General features: G+C 39.0%; 1 pseudogene; it reads left to right on the top strand.

Moving 5' to 3' along the window:
* Window positions 1–4,707: 4,707 nt before the first annotated feature.
* LOC132372640 (large ribosomal subunit protein uL30-like) lies at window positions 4,708–5,458 on the top strand (annotated as a pseudogene).
* Window positions 5,459–9,268: the final 3,810 nt, after the last annotated feature.

Below are 9,268 nucleotides of genomic sequence, written 5' to 3'. Positions count from 1 at the left end.
GTGATTATAATTACATGTAATATAATTCTATTACATGTGATTATAATAATATATACTTATTATAATAATATAATATATAATTATACAATTACAATTATATTTTTATTTGTAATAAATAAGTTTTATTACCTCAATTATCCATGAAGACATGGCACAAATATTTCTTGAGAACTTCCTATGTGTCAAGTTCCATGCAAGGCTCTGGAGATATAGATACCCTTACACCCCATCTTACTGGTGGGCATTAAATACATGGATGCTATAAATATGGTATTTGTGTGATACCAAATTAATGCTCAAATACTCTTCAAATCTCGCCCAATTCTTGACCTGTGTTGGAGTAGAGGTCCCAGAGGCCATGGGGAATGAATTTTTTTAGGGGTTTACACTCTCTGACAGTGCTTATTTTTAGTGGTATCTGACTCTTTATATACCTTGCATCATGAAAATTTGGTTAGGTCAAAACTGGATCACCAGGAGAGAAGAGCTGGGCAACTCTTCAAACTAGCAGCTGCAATTTGTAATCAGGCCCAGGGGTGTAGCTTCTGCTATTGTCCAGGCTCTAACTGCCTTTTTCAGTCATGCAGTAGAGTGGCAAAGTTGGAAAAGTATAGGCTGCTTTGGTGTTAGACTTGCCTTTAGTATAGACACAGCTTCACCCATAACTAGAGGGAAAGCTTTGGGGGGTGCCTACTTCATCTGTAAAATAAGATAGTAATACCCTCCTCAGTGAAGATAAGTAAAACATGTAAACTCTAGTGTCCATAACTATGTCCATAAACTAGGTATGGTCTGTAGGCCAAATCTGACCTGCTGCTTGTTTTACAAATAAAGTTTTATTGGAACACAGGGACACCAATTTATTATGTATTTTCTATGTGTCTGCGTAACATAGGCAGCGCTGAATAGTCACAATCAAGACGGTATGGCTCATGAAGCCTAAAATATTTACCATCTGGCCTTTTATAGACAAAGTTTGCTGATTCCTGGACTAGAACACAGCCCTGCACCTGGAAGATAGTCAATAAATATTAATTGTCATAATTATTCTCTTTTTCACCAGACCTAATCTGGGTGAGAGTGGAAAAGAAAGACTGGAGAAGAGTTGGCAGGAGAGGGACTAGTGTGGCTAATTTTCTCTTTCCATTTATTGGAAATTCAAATTGGAATTGAACTTGAGTCTGGGACTGAAACTTATTAGAGACCTGAAGAAGTAAAATTTCTTTCTTTTTTTCTTTTCCTTATTGAAAACTGTCCAAAACTTTTTCTGGACAGTTTTCTGGTCCCAAAACTTTTTCTTTCCTCTTGGAAAGCACTATATGTCACTGTTGAAGTTAATAGTTTGCTCTTAATAATGGTTATCATTGGTAGAGATCATGAAAATCTTCCATCAGAGCATAGCACTGCCATTCCAGGCAGTTTTTGCCTGTGTTGGTATTGATTTCAATTAAAACAAGTTATCTGAATCACTGGGCTTCCTGTTGGCTGCACTCATTGCCCAGTGATGCAAATGGAAAGCCTGTTTCAAACCTATGATATCTGGTTACTTACAACAAGGCCCAGGGAGCTGGGGTATAAACAAACCTCAAGCACCAATCGGTGTAGAAGGAAATGATCTTCATTTGCCCTACATGATGTCATCCATCTTGAGCCTGACAATTTTCTAACAATTATTGACTGTGAGGCCAGGCAAATCTTACGAATTCATCTTACTCCTTATCAGGGCAGGTAGTCAAGCGTATCCCAAAACATTTGATTTGGTTCAATTCCTTGTGTACATATCCTTTCCTTCTCTCTCTCTCTCTCTTTTTTTCCCCTCCATTATGTCAATCTCTGTGGGAGGAGTTTGTGTGTTTGCACAAAGCATAGCATGATGGTGTTCTGTGTCTGCGCATTTATTCTGTGGGTGAGCATTTGAAAGCCTTTTCTCTTCTACTTGTTAGCTTACAAATAGCATAATCCAGTGATCAGACACCTTCATTTCACATAATGATTCAGCAATTTGTGTCAGAATGGTTCTTTATAATAGGAAAACAGACCATCATTTCCAAAGATACATGGCACATGAGGCCAAATGTATAGAACATGTTGTAATTTGTGCTTTTGTAAATTCACATATTTGAATCATTGCTTTTAAGGCTTGTGTACTAGATCAAGTCACCTAGCTAGAAAGTGAGCCTAAGTCACTGTGGAACAGATTGACTGTTTTTTTCCCAAATTGCCTTCTTTCGGTCACGTAGCTAGACGATATTTCCTAGCCTCCTTTGCAGTTAGATGCAGCCTTGTGTCAGAGTTGTGGTCACTGAATGAGGTAGAAAGGATATACACCTTTTTCAGGCCTAGGCCATAAAATCCTCCCAAATGCAATCCTCTAATCTCTTTACCGATCTTATAGCTGAATAGAGAGGACTCCAAGGACATACAGGAGGGAGATGTGGCAAGACGGAAGGGGCCTGGGTTCCTGAATGTGAATGTGGAGCAGATCTCCTAGCCCCACTCCTTGCCATCACCAACCCATATTGCACCATGATGAGATCTTTTGTGCCACTCTTACCATCACCCCACACAGGACTGTGAAGAGAACAAGCAAACATTTACTGTAAGTCACTGAGCTTTGGGGTTGTCTGTTACAAGAGTGCGTCTAGCCTGACTAATGTACTGGCTGTCATTCTTCTGTGTAGTATTGTTAATTTTTAGTCATCATCTTCACAAATGCAATAACTTTCATGACATTATATTTTGCTGTATTGTACGAAATAGATGATATGCTATAAAGGTGTTTAGAAATGTGAAGATGTGTGGGCATATTCATTGAAAATAAAAAGGCTCTTATGTAGTTTTTCCTCCACAACTTTCCTGTGCTGGAGGTAACTTGTTCAATGTCAAGGTAACAATAAGGGCTTGATGTCTTAGTTTCATTTTGTAAGCAGAACTTTTTTTTGTAGAAATACCTGTTTTCCCTGGGTGGGTCCATTACTCTATATTAATTGAGCCAACTGTATATGAAATATCAAGCTAAATTATTGGGGAGAAAATGGCAAATTATATTTTGTCTTTGTTGGGCTGAACATTTATTTGTGTCTTAGAGGGAAGTGAGTATGGCTTTAAGGAGGAAAGGATGAGGAAGTAATTTTGCAGATGAGGAATCTGCAAAAGGTTTAGTGTTACTCTGTGATTTTCCTCTGTCACTGGCTGGCCTGATCCAGGTGAGGCGGCAGGTTTAGGCTTGATCACAGAGTGAGAATTTTGCAGAGCATAGTATCAGACCTAGGATGGACACACACATGAGCAAGAAGCAAAGCGCTATTGTTAAAACCAGGAAGATGTTGGGAACTTTTGTTTCTGTTACTTATCCCGAGCTGACTGATGCTTGGGGGCTCAGAGAGTTTAGCTCACTTAACCTAAGCTCATAGACTAATAAGTTGTGGAGCCAGGATTTGAATCCAGGAAGCCTAATTCCAGAACCTGTGCATATAACCACTCTTGTGTAGGAGGAAGAATTTCCTGGACTTTGTGTGTAGAGTAGACTGGAATAAGGAGAGGCCAGAGACAAGGAGCCTATTTAGGAAGACTCTAAATATGAAGTTATAGGAATCTGGAAGAGGGTGCATAGTTAGGGACTCTGATTTACATAGAGTAGCTGCCTCACAAACAACACTTGAAAAGGTGAATGAGTGAGTTTTTCTCACTACAGGTGCCAGTAAGTGCTGCTGTCACCACCACATTCTGGGTAGTCATTTTCTTTACTGTACTTCTTTGCTTTACCCACACATCATTGCTGGCAGAGTCACTGAGTCACAGCTTCCCTGAGGATGATCGCCGCCCCCCACCAATGGCTCAGCCTGCACTCTCCAAACAGATGGAGGGCACCCTGCCCTTTTGCTAAATCCTCAGTCAGCACTGTCACAGCTCTTTATTGCCTTTTCCCATCCTTTCCTTTGCGGGTTCAGCGCTGTTAACTGAAATTTAATTCACTCTTCCTTCATGCTACTTATAACGTCCCAGCAGAAAGTTTCTTCTCTGATAAGTCCTCTTGCCCTTTCTCTAACCCTTTCTTTTGCATTTTGTGCTAAGGATGGCATAGGGGGTTATTAAAAGATAAAAAGAGTCTCTCTTCAGTTTCACAAATGCAATTCTTTTCTGATTTGGTGATATTTAGAACCTGGGAACATTAGCCTACATTCCCAGTCTGTGCTCCCCGCTGCCTAAATCCTCATGCTAGAAAAGCAGTCAGCAAACTTAAAACCCATGATTGATCTAAGTGGGTCTAAGCAAGTCCAATATTTCATTGGCAGTTGGAAATGGAGAAGAACAAAGGAAGGAAAGGAAAAGTGGTAGGACAAAGGGAATGGGGTGAAGAAGAAAGAGGAAAGTGTGGAGAAAGCTTGTTTGTACTAAAAGCATGCATTCTTATCTTCAAGATGTCCATTTAATGCCATTTTTTTTTCTTATGTGGTAGAAGCTGATGTCACCTTCTGGGGATAAAATGGTAGGATATCTGAAAGTAATTTTTACAGGAATGAATAATTTTGCAAAATTTCTGACACAGGTTTATATAACCAAGATGAATTTTTTTAAAAAAGGATGGTTTAATGTGAAAAATCTATTTCTGGTAGGTATTATGCCTCTCATAATGTGGTCATCTTTTAAATGACAATAATTAAAGTGCAGTGGGGCTGCGCATGAGTGGTAGCCAGCAGCATTGGAAAGATGGGAAAGGAAGAGCAAAAAAAAAACACGATCACTTTGGTTCCAGAAAACCTCCTAAAAAGAGGAAGGCGTATCAGGCCCTCAAAGCCACCCAAGAGAAGCAGGCACTTTTGCAAGAAAAGGAGCAGAGGAAATGAAAAGAGCTCCAGTTTAAGTGACTAGAATGGTTCCTAAATGATTCCTGGCAGCAACTACATGACAGGGTGCACCTTAGATGGTTAGAAGGGAAACCCCATGGCTTGAAAGTGCCAGATAAACCTTTCTTGGCCTTTGTTGTAGGCATCCAAAGGGTTAATGTGGTGAGTTTACTGGTGCAGAGTATCATTGGAAAACTTTGCCTAAGTAAGATTTTCAGTGGTATCTTTGTGAAAGTAAACCCTCATACCATAAAAACGCTTTGGTATAGTGGACTCTTATGTGGCCTGGGGACTTTCCAAATCTAAAGTCTGTTCGGGAACTCAGCTTGAAACACGGACAAGCTAAGGCCAAGAATAAAATCATCCCTCTGACAGACAACACAGTGATTGAGGAGCACCTGGGGAAGTTTGGTGTCATTTGCTTGGAAGACTTCATTCATGAAATTGCCTTCCCAGGGAAGAATTTTCAGGCGATCTCAGGGTTCTTGCACCCTTTCCAACTCTCAGTGGCCCATCACACTACCAAGAATAGGGTGGGCTTCCTCAAGGAAGTGGGCTCACCTGGTTATGGAGGCACACAAATCAAGCAGCTCATCCAGCAGCTGAACTAAACTTGGAATCTCTGAAAGTACAAGTGCATTGGAAGAATGTGTTTTTGTTTTATGTAATTGTTACCCAGTATCTTCAAAGAAGGTTGTTTTCTGCTATATCCTCAGAAACTGGAGGGGAAGTGTCAGGGAAAAGATGGCAATGTTCACAGCAGGCACTTTTCATCCCACCCCAGTTCCAAGGAAAAGTTCCTATGTATTTTCCACATTAGCCACCATGCCCCTCTGAAACCAGCAAAGGACTCATGCCATGGAGGAGGGAGTCCTGTTTTGTCATATCTTCTTTCCTGAGCTTTAATGTTGGTGAATGAATACCCAAGCATGAATACAAGACAGCAGTGGACCAAGCCCAGGGGCCTACTTGAACGTGGGGATTCCCACGGCCTTGCTTTGGGAAGAACTTGAAATACAATTAGAAAGAAGTGCACACACATATATAAATTATGACAATTAACCTGGAACAAATATTCAGGAAGGCTGAAGTGAAGTCTATGAAATCATGAAGGGTGTAGCTTCATAATAAACAATAGCTCAGTTTCATAGATGTTTACTTAGTTTATGGATTTCAACTCATGTACTAAGCCCTGAGAATACAGAGATAAAAGAGACACAGTCCTGCAGTGAACTGGGGACTCATACAGTAATTCATGTAGAACAGAGGTAGTGGTGGGCTTCCTAAATGATGTGAAGGATGTAGTAAGTCTTGAGTGAGTAGATCTTCAGAAGAAAACATTGCAGTCAGAAGAAAGGAAGGGCCTCTGAGGAACGATGAGGATTGTTCAGAATTGATAGAGCTTAAAACGTGAAGCAGAGAGTGATGGGCAGTGACAGTGGAGAAGTAAGAACACCTTGCTACTTTTACATGGCAATTAGGACATTTAAGGATTATATTATTCCATGGAAACGCTCACGTTCCAGTGGTGCTGGGAAAACTGAATAACTACATGTAAAAGAATGAAACTAGAACATTATCTAATACCATATACAAAAGTAAACTCAAAATGGATTAAAGACCTAAATGTAAGACTGGATACTATAAAGCTCTTCGAGGAAAACATAGGCAGGTACCTCTCTGACATAAATTGCAGCAATATTTTTTTGGATCTGCTCCTAGAGTAATGGAAATAAAAACAGAAATAAACAAATGGGACCTAATTAAATTTAAAAGCTTTTACACAGCAAAGGAAACCAAAAACTAAACAAAAAGACAACCTACGGAATGGGAGAAAATATTTGCAAATGATGCAAATGACAAGGGATTAATTTCCAAAATATACAAACAGCTCATATAGCTCAATATAAAAAGAAAAAAAACCCAATCAAAAAATGGGCAAAAGACCTAAATAGGCATTTTTCCAAAGAAGATATATAGATGGCCAACAGGCACATGAAAAGATGCTCAACATCACTAATTACTGGAGAAATGCAAATCAAAACCACAATGAGCTATCACTTTACACTGGTCAGAATGGCCATCATCAAAAAGTCTACAAGTAATAAATGCTGGAGAGGGTGTGGAGGAAAGGGAACCCCCCTACACCGTTGGTGGGAATGTAAATTAGTGCAGCCACTATGGAGAACAGTACAAAGGATCCTTAAAAAACTAAAAATAGAGTTACCATATGATCCAGCAATCCCATTTCTGGGCATATATCTGGAGAAAACTCTAACCGGAAAAGATACATGCACCACAATGTTCATAGCAGCACTATTTACAATAGCTTAGACATGGAAGCAATTTAAATGTCCACAAATAGATGAATGGGTAAAGATGTGTATATTCCAATATACAATGGAATATCACTCATAAAAAAGAATGAAATAATGCTATTTGCAGCAACATGGATGGACCTAGAGATTATCACACCAAGTGAAGTAAGTCAGACAGAGAAAGACAAAATCAGATAAGATCACTTATATGTGGAATATAAAAAAAATGATACAATTGAACTCATTTACAAAACAGAAATAGACTCACAGACATAGAAAACAAACTTATGGTCACCAAAGGGGAAAGGGGGGAGAGGAATAAATTTGGAATTTGGAATTAACAGATACACACTACTATATATAAAATAGATAAACAACAAGAACCTACTGTATAGCACAGGGAACTATATTTAGTATCTTGTAATAACCTACAATGGAAAAGAAGCTGAGAGAGAATAAATATACATATGTATAACTGAATCACTTTTCTGTACAGCTGAAATAGTGTAATTCAACTATACATCAATTAAAAAAAATTTTAATGAATAAGATCAATAAAAAAATAATATTTCAGATAAAACCCTAGAAGATTAATAATAAATTATCTGCATGTTATAGCACATGTTTGATGCCATTCTCAGCATATGGTTATTTCCTATATTCTTACATATAAATGGTGTGAGTCTTGCTCATTTAAATACTTAACTATGTGTGCAGTATGTGTACATCAGAAAACACAAGAGATGTATCAGAGTAGTATATATTTAAGTATTAACTACAGGGCACAAAAACAGTTTCTTATGAATTCAAAGGAAGGAGAAAACCTTTGTAGGTTGAGTGACACCCTGTGGTTCTTCTTCCTCTTTTTACTCCTTTTCCCCTCTTCCCTTTCTTTCTTTCCTTCCACAATTATGTACTGGTCTCTGTGTGCCAGGATGTATGCCAAGAACTGGGAATATAGTGGTTAGCAGAAATAGGTGGCTATCAAACAATTCTCCCCCAAACATAATTATAATAATACTGTGTTCTCAAGAAAGCATACTCCATAAAAGGGCATAAACAAGGCTGAATGCCACAAAGGAAATCTTCCTGAAGAGTTTGTTAAACTGACACCTGAAGCATAATGAGAAGACAGAACGGATTCCTGAAGGAGGAGTAGGTGTGGACAGATGGTGAGGAGCAGGGGAGGACATGTGAGCCTCGCTAAATGAAGTGACGAAAGACAAGGACAGGAAGACTCCCAAAGGACGGCTCAGAGGATTCATCTGATCCATAATGAGAACATCAGTTGCGACACTATTCCTTCTTCAATTACTCTATATGAAAACCTTTTCTGACACCATTAAAATCCATCCTTTCTTCATATCCTACTTTTTATTTTAGTGGTTTCTGTAGGACTTACAGGCTTTCTATTTTTTCTTTTCTCATGTTCCTTTGTCAGGTCATTAATTTAGACCACATTCATTTAGAACTCATTTCGACACAATTTAGTTCAAAAAAGATTGCTGTATACTTGGAAGAAACACAAATACATTTCTTTCCATTTCTTCTGTATTTTATCTTTTAATTCAGATATATCTCACACCAAATTAGGCTGCACTGAAGCTCCTGAAACAACTTTGACCTTTTTAATATGGCAATTTCCATGGCAGCCCTTTCTGATCACCATTGCAAGTGTGGCTATAAGACTTTCTTACTGGGTGCCTTGGCTAGTTGGGGCCAAGGATTTGGACATAACCTTGTTGCTACTGCTGGCAGCTATCCAGGCCCAAATATCTTGATGCTGGTATTTCTCCCCTTCTATATTTAACAGATGGGCTTATTGAACTTCCTTCAGTGCTCAGTAGCCAATGATCAGGAAACTGAATATGATAGGCCTGGGGTGAATCATAACAGCTATTCTGAGGTTGCAGGATTCTTCCTTGCCCAAACCCAAGACGCAACTTTGTTGGGAAAAATCACAAAGCCGAGATTACTGATTGAGAACTCAGAAACCTCAAGTAGGCACTCAGAGTTGCTCAGGAATCAAATTATGTTTCTCCATCTCTGTGGGATGACTGTACCATATCATCTCCTTTTTCCTCAAACGTCCCACACATCCTC

Source organism: Balaenoptera ricei, chromosome 10 (genome assembly GCF_028023285.1).
Source record: "Balaenoptera ricei isolate mBalRic1 chromosome 10, mBalRic1.hap2, whole genome shotgun sequence".
Lineage (NCBI taxonomy): Eukaryota > Metazoa > Chordata > Mammalia > Artiodactyla > Balaenopteridae > Balaenoptera > Balaenoptera ricei.
The sequence above is the reverse complement of the archived record's forward strand: the minus strand, read 5'-3'. Positions and strand labels throughout refer to the sequence as shown.